Raw genomic sequence first — 11481 nt, 5'->3', positions numbered from 1 at the left:
TAACAAGCTATATGACGTTTATCTTAAAACGTGGGTCCTTTCTCTATATTCAAGAACGCACTCGCGTGAGAACACGAAAAGTGCGGACTTGGGAAGAACGGGAGCACGCAGCGCGAGTACGGAGAACTGGAACATGCGTGTTTGATGCTAATGAGGGCTAGTGGCCGTAGCATCGAGTAGCAGCAGCTCGTCTTCTTCTAATTGTTTCCGGCAGGCTGTACGCTACGAGTCGCAATGCTGCCCTCTACCGTTATTAATGAATGCCGTCAGATTCTTTAATAAAATCCAGAACGGCAAAGAAAAGTGAGAATGGCTTTTTCAGCACTCTGGGGTCAGCGGGCTCCTTAAAGAATCGGCTTCTCTCTCTGCTATATTTGCTGCATGACAACGTAACATGATTTATGGTTTCAGGATTCCCACACGCACAATGTTTGCCTACTCCAAACAGACAACCATTGTGATATTATATTGTGATATCATCCAAAAGCACAACCTTTTTACATTGGAGAATTTAGTAAATTTTTTGCACATTGAAACTGTTTTTTTTTTTATGTTTACATAATCATGCGCCACCAGTTTTCTGGTTTGGCCGTCAGACGTCAAGGCTCGTTCAGACCAAACACCAGAGCCTCTGTGAGTGGGGACTGTGTGGTTCCAAACACCAGAGCCTCTGTGAGTGGGGACTGTGTGGTTCCAAACACCAGAGCCTCTGTGAGTGGGGACTGTGTGGTTCCAAACACCCTCTGTGAGTGGGGACTGTGTGGTTCCAAACACCCTCTGTGAGTGGGGACTGTGTGGTTCCAAACACCAGAGTCTCTGTGAGTGGGGACTGTGTGGTTCCAAACACCAGAGCCTCTGTGAGTTTGGACTGTGTGGTTCCAAACACCAGAGCCTCTGTGAGTGGGGACTGTGTGGTTCCAAACACCAGAGTCTCTGTGAGTGGGGACTGTGTGGTTCCAAACACCAGAGCCTCTGTGAGTGGGGACTGTGTGGTTCCAAACACCAGAGCCTCTGTGAGTGGGGACTGTGTGGTTCCAAACACCCTCTGTGAGTGGGGACTGTGTGGTTCCAAACACCAGAGCCTCTGTGAGTGGGGACTGTGTGGTTCCAAACACCAGAGCCTCTGTGAGTGGGGACTGTGTGGTTCCAAACACCCTCTGTGAGTGGTGACTGTGTGGTTCCAAACACCCTCTGTGAGTTTGGACTGTGTGGTTCCAAACACCCTCTGTGAGTGGGGACTGTGTGGTTCCAAACACCAGAGTCTCTGTGAGTGGGGACTGTGTGGTTCCAAACACCAGAGCCTCTGTGAGTTTGGACTGTGTGGTTCCAAACACCAGAGCCTCTGTGAGTGGGGACTGTGTGGTTCCAAACACCAGAGTCTCTGTGAGTGGGGACTGTGTGGTTCCAAACACCAGAGCCTCTGTGAGTGGGGACTGTGTGGTTCCAAACACCAGAGCCTCTGTGAGTGGGGACTGTGTGGTTCCAAACACCAGAGTCTCTGTGAGTGGGGACTGTGTGGTTCCAAAGCACAGAACATCTTTTGGACAGTCCCGACTGTGGAGCTCACTCCCCACACATTTCAAACTGCAGACTGACATGAGCACCTTTATTAGGTGTTTGAAACTGTGGCTGAAATCAGGACAGAACTGTGCACATGGTGAACGGTAAATTTTGTATTGTTTTAATTCTAAAAGCCTCCAATGGACAGGTGTTGAAAATTAGCATATTTTGCTATACAGTAAAACTTAAAACATTGCATCTGGTTCGTCCAATATTGTCCATATTAAATAAATAAATAAACAGTGCAAGACAGCAGTGTCCCAGTCTCATCACGGCTCAGCTCGTTTGTGTATATTATGCTCCATTTGAGGATTACGATACAAATACACCAGAAATTGCAATGTACTGAAATAACCACATTCCATTCAGGGTTAGTTAAGTTAATATTAGATTTTTTTTTTTTTTGTAACTCAACTTAATAGTTGATCTGCACATTTGTTTTAAAAACGCGTAAATATAGCTGTGACAAACTTCTACCACAAATAATTAAGTGACATCCACAAAAACCTTTGACTTTATGATTTGGTTTGGAGCTCACCTTTTCTTCACTGCTCACATTTACAGTCCAGGTTGAGGCACAGACAAAACTTTTAAGACAGATTTAGGATTATGTTTTAAAACATAAATATAATACATAATATAATATAATCACTTTTTAAGAAGTGAGATGCACCGTTAATATAATGATGCAGACGTATGAAGCTTGCTTCGACTTTGCCGCAAAGTCTTCTGGGACAGAGAACGCAACAAGTCTGCTCCACAATACATCCATGGTCTGCTCTGAAGCAGACTCAGAAAAGGGGGCGTTCTTGGTCTGATGCTTTCTTTGAATTGGAACAGTACTTGGTCCACCGCGGATGACGTTTCACGAGCACACAAGCACACGAGAACGCACAAGAACGCATATTGAGAAAGGGCCAATATAGTGCACTCAATCACAGAGCAATTCACACACTGAGCTGACTACTTTCTCGCCGCAAGTTACGTGACTCTGGCGTCCGAGTGGGGGAAAAAAGCCAGCAAAACTCCATAAAAATTTATTTCTGTAAAAAAAAATTGGCAAAATCTGTCTGATACGCACAAATGTATGGACTATTCAACATTTTGCCTGTGTGTTTTGTTCATATTCTCAAGTCAATAGTGCGTTTTAACAGCTCTTATGCTTCATTATTTTGTGTTGTGTAAAGTTAGACCTGTAAAGACCTGTCCGAATTTCCACGCTATTCCCTTCATAGGGCCCTATTTATGGCTCACGCCATTTTTAGTGCTGTCGGAATGTCCAGCAGGCGAAAATCTAGTGCACTCAAAATTTCCCCCAATGCACCATGAAAAGCAGTGTCCAGCTATGGCCACTAGATGGGTCAATACAGACCACAATGCATTGAAAGAGTCAGAAAAACAGTGACAGGTCATCTTAGGAATATATTTTATCTGAATTTTGCAGATTTTTTTTCCACTCCAGAGTCACATGACTAACATTCTAAATCTCTCACAAAAGGAAAGTCATGTGGTGTGTGAAGGCAGTTTGAGCGATGGATCACCACCTAATGACTTCACAAAAAAGTAGTAGCCTTGCCCCAAGGAGTTCAAGTATCTTGGGGTCTTGTTCACGAGTGAGTGAAGGAAGGATGGAATGTGAGATTGACAGGCAGATCAATGCAGCGCCTGCGCTGATGCGGTTGCTTTATCGGACTGTCGTGGTGAAGAAGGAGCTGAGTGGAAAGGCAAAGCTCTCAATTTACCGGTCAGTTTACGTTCCTACCCTCATCTATGGTCATGAGCTCTTGGTAATGACCGAAATGACAAGATCGCAGATAAGTGGTCGAAATGCGTTTCCTCCGCAGGGTGGTTGGGCGCGCCCTCAAAGATAAGGTGAGGAGCTCAGTCACATGAGAGGAGCTTGGAGCACAGCTGCTGTTCCTCCATGTCGAGAGGAGCCACCTGAAGTGGCTCAAGCATCTGTTCCTCCTGGGCGCCTCCCTGAAGAGGTGTTCCGGGCATGTCCAACAAGGCCCCGGGGAAGACCCAAGACATGCTTGATGGACTATGTCTCTCAGCTGGCCTGGAAATGCCTCAGGATCCTGGGGTGAGGAAAGGCTGGGAGTCCCTGGTTAGACTACTGCCTGCAACCTGGCCCCAGATAAGCGGAAGAAGATGGATGGATGGATGGATGAATGGATGGATGGTGTTCCTCATTGAGCCGGTTCTTCAACCTTGAGGTATCCAGAACAATCTGTGATCTTTTTAATTTGTTTGACGCTCAAAGGCTCGGAGCACATGGGACACACCATGGACGTCTCCAACAACAGGGTGAACTGGGAGTAGAGGGCAGGGAATTCACAGTGAGGGCAAACAGACCAGTCCTCTTTCAGCATATGACGACCTGTTGCTACGCAGTATGGCAAGGTATTTTTGCAAGAAATGCATAGCAGGTCATTCTGCGGTAATTGAAAGCCACAGAAAGGGCAAGGTGTAGTTTCTTCCTCCAGCTCTGATGTATCTGGACGCCGAACCATGGCCTCAATCTTCTTACTATACTTTGGATCTACGTCCTTGCGGTACTCTGGTCTCATTAACATTGCAGCAAAGCTAAAGGCTGAATTCTTTAACCCTGCTCGGTGGCACTCGATGACTGCGGACGTCAGGATGGGAACGACATGAGCTGGAAACATGCCGATATTTTTACTGACACGAATTAGCATGCGGGCTCCTTTGAGATGGTCTCCTAGTTTTACATGTACATTAACCAGAAGATAGGAGTGCAGGATCATTAGGCTGGTGGCCATCTCAGACGGTATCCTTATTTGTTGTGCTTGCAGCTCAGTGTACATACTAAAAAGTACATCATGAGCATTTCGGTAGTTTCCTGTTGACTGCTCCTCTCTAGCGATGATTATGGCAGTGCGAGCGGCCTCTCTGTATTGCTGCAGCACCATGTAGAGTTGAAACAGGTACTTGGTATCCCTTGGTAGGCCAACATTTTCTCCCATTAGATAATCAATCAGCTGTGTTGTCAGTGAGGGGTCTTTTGCTTGGCCCACAGTCTCGATGGCCATTTCAACAGCCAGGTTGTCTTCCGTGCTGGGACATTTGAGGAAGTACTTCAGAGCTCGGTTGTATTGCCCACACTTCTGAAAGAACTTTCCGGCCAGTAGGTGTTCCTTTTCCCCTTCAAAGTAGAGAGCGATGCTTTGGTAGTCCTCCTTTGTCGCTTCAGAGCCTATGACGTCTGCATAGACCTCCATCTGTCCATGCTGCTGCGCCAACTGAAATGCTTCATCATTACACTGGGAGAGTACAAGGAAATGTATGGCCGAGGCATAGTCATTTAAACGCAGGAAAAACCTAGCAACCATTTTTGCTCCATCAGTGCTCTGTGTCTCCCGAACGATGCGAACTGCATCTTCTGGATTGTTAAAATGGTCCAACAGCACGCGGATCACAGCGTTCCACTCTTTGGCACTCTCATAAGCTCGAACCGCCTCTTTGTACTTGCCCTCTGCCTCCTTTGCTTTGGCATATTGCAAGTGAATTTTTGGAGAAGACACATTTGGAAGTAGCTCTCCCACTTTTGTCCAGTTCTTACACCGAATATAAACGGATGCAGCCTTGTCATAATATTGTCCTTTTTCATAGAGCTGAGCAGCTTCAGCAAATTGCTTCATGCTCTCCAGGAGGGCTCCACACTCTTTCTTTAGGACTCGACTTGGGTGCTGCAAAGCTTGACCAGAGCCTCTTATAATGTCTCCCATCCTAATGGACATCCTGGCAACTCCTGCCTGACAAACCTCATCATGCTCTTTATTGTCATGTGTCATGCCTTTTTCATAATGTGCCAGAGCATTCACATGGTCTCCAATAAACTCAAGATGAACTGCGTATTCTTTGGAAATAAAAGGGATCTGGTCTTCTGCTAATCTCTTGGCCAGCAACAGAGCACTGTCCCAGTGTAACAGGTCCTTTCTCATTTCTAGGGCGGCATTTGGGCAGCTTGAGGAAAGGTAAAGATCTTGTGCCTGATTGAAGTCACCAAGAAACATGGCCAGATGACCTGCAAGTAAATTACTGTCCTCAATGCCCTGAATACTCTTCAGCGACATCACCATGCCAACATTGCGGTCCATTTGATAAATCTGAATGGCCATTTCAATCTTCATGTGTAGCAGGCAGGCTCTACCCACATCATCAATGTCTTTGTCATTGCCTGAGGTACTGCACAGTTCCTTGGCATCATGGAACCTCTTAAGCATCAGAGCATCGTTCAATTGCTTGTTGATGTCATCTGATGAATCGGAGCGTTTAAGAAAAGAGTGTGTACTCAGTGTGACATTGCTGGTTTTTCCACCAGCTGTTTGACAGGTCAGCTCTCCATTGTATAAGAGCAAAGGCTTCTGGGAAAACAGAAGTGGGGTGCTTCCTACCAACATCACCCTTGGACCATATATAGTGGTTTTATGCAGAGCGTAAGTGTAGACTTTGTCATAATCATATGCCACAAGCACTCTTCTATCAGCATGCCAGTTGTCCCAGAGCACTCCTGTAATGGTGGGTGAGAAGTTTGGGAGCTTGATGCAGGAGTCTGTTGCATTTGAAGGAGAGAGCAAGAAACCGCCATTCTTGTCATCAGTAAAAACTATTTGTGATCCATTCAGATCTGGAAAGACATTTGTCACACCAACAGAGTGATTGTAACTATACAGTTTTCCCAAGTCTTCCACAAGGAAACATGCGATATGACCTAAACTTGTGCCATAGTAAAGGAAATTGTTGGTCAGGGCATGACATAAAATCCGTCCGTTTCTATCATCATCTGGAAACAACTTCATCTGCCTCTTCTCCTCCTGGTCTGTACCTTCAATCATGTGTAGCTGAACCCTCCCCTCAAACAGAGCAGCCGCATATTTAGCATTAAGGCTCATGTTTGCTATTGTACCCAGATATTCAACATCCTTTATCTTTTTAAAGCCAGGTTTTTGATCTTCTATAGCATAAAACCAGGCTCTGTTGTTCATTCCCACTGCTACATGATATGAGCCCACTGCAATAAACGTTGGCTCAACTTCCAATTCAATTGTCACAGGACTCGCTCCTTTCACCTGGTTGAACATAGTAACCTCTAACAAAGAGGTAAGCAATGCCATTCTTGTTCCACAGCTGTCACCCAGGATGGGCAGCTTGGTAAGGAAGACATGGAGTGTTCCATTTTGAGTGGAAACAGCCAGTAGTTGACCATCATCTGTCCAGCTAAGCTGATCCAGTCCTTTGGTTTCATCATCTAGTTGAAGGAAGTTGCTTATGTCTTTAAGATCAGAAAGCTCATGGATATTTATTGTGTTGTCCCCACAAGAAGCAGCCTTGTTTAAAGCTGAAGAGATGGCCACACTGCTCAGACTATCTTCATGATTGTGTGCCTGGTAATGTTTGTGGACTATTTCTCCCCTGTGGCTTGAGATCACCACAAAATATCCATGGGAAAAAACAATGAGGATATAGCCATCACCATACCAATGATAAGATACAATATCTCCATAGTGGTGTTGAAAAGCCAAATCTATCCTGTCCTCTGGGTCATTATGGTTGAACAGAACAAGTATTTTCTTGCCCACAGAGACACTTAAAGTACTCTCATCATGTGGGGATCTTTCATCTGTCTTTTTTACAGAAAAGTACATTTCAGATGGTTCGCCACATAAAGTTGTCTGTCGAATTGTGTCCCCTTCATGATTACTGATGGTAAGAGTATTGTCCTCGCTTCCCAGAGCCAGAAGATTTTGAGAGCTCCAGCAACCACAGGTTATTTTTTTGGTATGTTTACCAAGTACAGGAATTTTGCATGATGTCTGCGGATTATAAATCAGTAGATTTCCTTTAACAGTTCCAATGGCCAACAGAGAACTTGTTTTTGACCACAAAATGAGGGACAGTTGATCTTTCATTCCACTCTTTATACGAGTTGTTTTATTGACACTAGCGTCCCAAAGGTGAACAGCGCTGGATTTTGCTGCTATCACAGCGAGTGTGTCCCCATCTTTGTCCCAGTCCATTCCCACGCAGCGGCCTGGCAGATTGAGCTCTGCCCACTTGTGTCCACGGCGGTCAAATATCTTCACAGTGTTATCATGTCCTGCGACGGCAACATAATTACCAAGATTTTTCTGCCACCTGTAAAGTATGTTGGATCCTTTCCAAGCTTTGTCCGAAAGTATGAAAACACACTTCATTGTTGTAGCATTTATTATCTGAAAAGAAAGAAACTTTTTCAGTCAAAGCTTCTCCGAGATACTGTTTTGGTTAACTGTTATCCTGCTGGAACTCTACTCATCTTGAGTTCCAGTGGACCAAAGCACCAAATAAGATTTCTTCTTCTTCTTTGGTGTTTTATGGCGGCTGGTATCCAAGTGTTACATTACCACCAGACTTTATCCTTCTTCTTCTTCTTTGGTGTTTTATGGCGGCTGGTATCCAAGTGTTACATTACCACCAGACTTTATCCTTCTTCTTCCTCTTTGGTGTTTTATGTTACATTACCGCCACCTACTGTAGTTGTACATCTTAGACTTTAGACTTCACTCTTTAGACTTTGAGACTTCATTCTTTAGACTTCATTCTTCTTCTTCTTCTTCTTCTATGGCGTTTTATGGCGGCTGGTATCAAAGTGTTACATTACCGCCTGACTTTATTCTTTAGACTTTATTCTTTTAGACTTTATTCTTTAGACTTTATTTTTAGACTTCATCTTTGGACTTCACTCTTTAGACTTCAAGGCCCGATCTTCTGAATAAATAAATCAAATATGTGAGGTGAGCAACTACCTATTGTAGTTGCCTCACCTCCTGTCCACAAAAGATGCACAACAACAACAATGGAAGTAACTCCAGAAATCATAATTGTAGTGGGTGGATGCCGGCCCCTGTGGAGCGCTGGGAAGGAGGAAGTAGAAGGAAGAAGAAGAAGATGGGGAGGAGGAAGAAGAAGAGGATCTCATGTGCTTTGAACTCGTGGGCTTTGAAACACCAAAGTAGTTGAAGGAGAACTGAAGTCTAAAGAATACAGTCTGGCGTGGAAGAAGGCCAGCTAGAATAAAGTCTGGCGGCGGTAATGTAACACTTGGATACCAGCCGCCATAAAACACCAAAGAAGAAGAATGTAACACTTCACAGCTCCTTTTTCCTTACATTTTTTTTAATGGTATAGTGTAAAACACATACTTTGAAGACGTACAACTACAGTAGGTGGCGGTAAATGCACCTTTTCAGTTGGCTGCCAACTGCCATTAAAAAGTAACAAAACAACAAGAAGAAGAAGAATAGAAGTATTAAGAATAAAGTCTAAAGTCTAAGGAATAAAGTCTAAAGAATAAAGTAGGTGGTGGTAATGTAACACTTGGATACCAACCACCATGAAACACCCTAAGAAGAAGAAGACAACGGCTCATTACCAAACCCATCTGTTCCAATGCGTTTGCATGGACTTCACTGAAATCCACGTGAACAGGAGGAATGCTTTTTGTAATAATTGATGCATATACTAAATATAACTAGATGCTGTGCTATGGCAAGAAGCCATGCGTGAATGCGCGTTGACTGTGGCAAGGGCTCTGATTAAAAAAAAGGTGATAGCTTGATACAGAACACTTAGAGTAATAGTAATTAAATACTTAGTTTCAGTAACATAAAACATTAAAGCAGTTTCATGTTAAAGAGCAGCGCGTCAGACCAGCGAAGGGAAACATGTAGCTGCAAATGTAGAGCTTCTGGCCCCGAGCTAACAGAGCTCTGTCTGATTTTTACTTCAGGTAAAAAAAACTCACAAGAATGACTCCCTTTATTTCTATCCATTTGGTAAATTATTTTATGTAAAATAGTGTTAATTGCTGGACTATCACCATGTCAATCCTCTTTTACAGTATAAAGCATATCAATTATATCAGCAGTGGTTCAACTTCAAGCCCAACAAAAGAAATCGCTGCAAACAAAATTTGCTTTAATTTAACTGACAAAACTATGAAAACTGTTTTATGAATGGAATAGTGTCAATTAAAACGAAAAGAGCACAAATTAAATATTATTATTTACAACAATATATTGTAAAAGTCCTTTTATGTTTTTTTTTTAATATATATATAATTTAGGTCCACATTAGTTATATTTTCTTCTACAATCTCCACTCAGTCCTACTTTTTGCTTGACATGTAACTATCACACTTGAGAGCAGATATCTGTACGTTCTACTCCACTGCATGATTGAACTGGACTGGGAAGTAAATAACTTTTCTGTGGGGTTTGAGGTCACCTGAAATGGCAATGATGGCAATGTGTCATCTGCCAAAAGCTTTTGAGTTAAAGATCGGGTTTTGACTAAAATATAGAGCAACATTTTTTAATATCAATCCAGTTCAGACCATAACATTTGACACTAACAATTCTTAAAATCTCTATGATATACTTTGACTTTTTAACTATAAAAGTAAAATTCACCTCTCCAAAAGGACAAGCCTCACAGAAGCAGTTACAGAGAGAGTCTCCGTTTTTCCAATAGAAGTGAATGTGGAACAGAACCCGCTGAAACCGCACTTGTCTTCCTATTGGCGCACAGCGGCTAATGCATTAGCTCAGTTCACAAATTTACAGTCCATGCTCAGGGTGGAGACTATAGCATGGTTATTTTGTGAATTCCAACACGACCTAACATACAATGAACCGTGTATATGTACAGTGTGTAGAGCTGTAGAGCTTGTGTCTTCTAACTTTAGAGACACATTTTGGCCTGGCTTGATATTGTGGGTAATAATCAATGTGACTGTTGGAGATAAAAGAGATATAAGCTTAGCTTGCAGTAGTCTGTGTGGTAGTTAAAACTTGAAAATACAACTAAATTTTCCCAACTATTTTTGCACTCAAAGTAGTTTAAAAATAATTAAGTCTTGATGAGTGAAAACATCATCCTGCAATTGAGCAACATGTAGAAAAACTGTTGATAACTACAACTAAACTACTGCTGCTAATTCTTAAAAACTACCACCAAATTACAATTATCGTGCTAAGAAAGAAGTGCATTTAGAACACTCCTGCATGCTCTCACTTTGGTGCTCTGTGTGGTCAGGGCTGGTAGTGGATTTGATTGAAGTGGAAGATCTTGAGTTAGAACTGAGTTAAGGCTTAATGACTAAAAGGTTATAAAGATGAGGGATGATGTATGAAAAGGAACAATATTATCCTTGTTTGGTTATACATTTAAAATGGGTTGTACTCAGTAACTAGGTTCAGCTTACACTGTGCAGGCTATACCATACACACGATAAAGCCTTCGGGCAAAACATATTTTACAAAAGAAAATAAAACATGGGTGCAGGTAGAATGAACTACGGAGGAAAGGCTGCATGTAGGGCTGTTAAAGTATGACATCAGGACATCTCCTCGGACAATGTGACCATGGGTGACTGCCCACCTCAACTAGCCCAAAAAACGCCATTGGATGAATACATTTTAAAAACACTAATGACATAATGAAGTATTTTGAGTCCTCTTTAATCTATTCTACTCCTAGTGTACGCAGGAGTGATGCAGTGTAAATGGGGCAAAAGATAATGCAAGCTTGAAAGTTGAGATGCACCTAAGGCTGACGACACACAACATGTTTTGTAGCAAGATTTTCTTATGAATTTCAGTTGCACTTAGTCACTCTCAGTCCTCTCTAGTTGAAGTCAGTCGCAATTGCTTCAGTCTCGTTGTGTGGAGCGGTTATGACTGGACTCACTTTCGAATTGCAGTGTGGACCGGGAAAAAACCCGACAACTCAACATGGCACCCAAAGGCCAATGAAAAACAGCAGAGGAGACAAATGCATGATAGTCCTAAACATCAGAGCAATAATACAGAAAGTGTGCATGCACTACTTTCACACGTAAAACCTGCTCACGTC

At 42.9% G+C, this 11481-nt stretch overlaps 1 pseudogene; it reads right to left on the bottom strand.

Annotated features, from left to right (window-relative positions):
* Positions 1-3747: 3747 nt before the first annotated feature.
* On the bottom strand, positions 3748-7858 carry LOC140361739 (WD repeat-containing protein 19 pseudogene; annotated as a pseudogene).
* Between the last annotated feature and the right edge of the window lie 3623 nt (positions 7859-11481).

Source organism: Eucyclogobius newberryi, unplaced genomic scaffold (genome assembly GCF_026437365.1).
Source record: "Eucyclogobius newberryi isolate DKJ021-1_F unplaced genomic scaffold, fEucNew1.0.hap1 SCAF_1, whole genome shotgun sequence".
NCBI classification, from domain to species: domain Eukaryota; kingdom Metazoa; phylum Chordata; class Actinopteri; order Gobiiformes; family Gobiidae; genus Eucyclogobius; species Eucyclogobius newberryi.
The sequence above is the reverse complement of the archived record's forward strand: the minus strand, read 5'-3'. Positions and strand labels throughout refer to the sequence as shown.